This window comes from Ipomoea triloba, chromosome 16, assembly GCF_003576645.1.
Source record: "Ipomoea triloba cultivar NCNSP0323 chromosome 16, ASM357664v1".
In the NCBI taxonomy this organism is placed as follows: Eukaryota; Viridiplantae; Streptophyta; class Magnoliopsida; order Solanales; family Convolvulaceae; genus Ipomoea; species Ipomoea triloba.
This window is the reverse complement of record NC_044931.1, coordinates 12,465,173-12,465,716: the sequence shown is the minus strand read 5'-3', so window position 1 is coordinate 12,465,716 and position 544 is coordinate 12,465,173.

The window sequence follows — 544 nt, the reverse complement described above, 5'->3', positions numbered from 1 at the left end:
ATATATATATATATATATATATATATATATATATATATATATATATATATATATATATATAAAATTAAGAAATTAATTGAACATATATTAGTATAATTGACCAATAATTCATATAGTAATTAAGCTAATAATTATATAGATATTACTATAATTATAATTAAACATGGGGTGTTGGATTTTATTTTATAATTACAATTAATTTTTTGATTTTATATGTGTGTGTGAGTAGGGATGTCAACGGGGCAGGGCGGGACCGGGGAATGGGGTCCCTGTCCCCGTCCCCGAAATCCCTCCCCATTCCCCGTCCCCGCCCCGTTCCCCGGCGGGGATTTTTCGGGGACGGGGAATCCCCGCGGGGAACTTTTTTAAGTTATGTCAATTTTTTTTTAAACTAATATTATGAAAAATAAATAAGTCTTGAATCCTTAAACAAAGTTCAAATTCAATCTACATAGATTAATAAAATTAAAATATCCAAACTCTAAGATTACTACAAATATCCAAAGTTTCAAATTTTCAAACAAAAATACATAATCATATATAA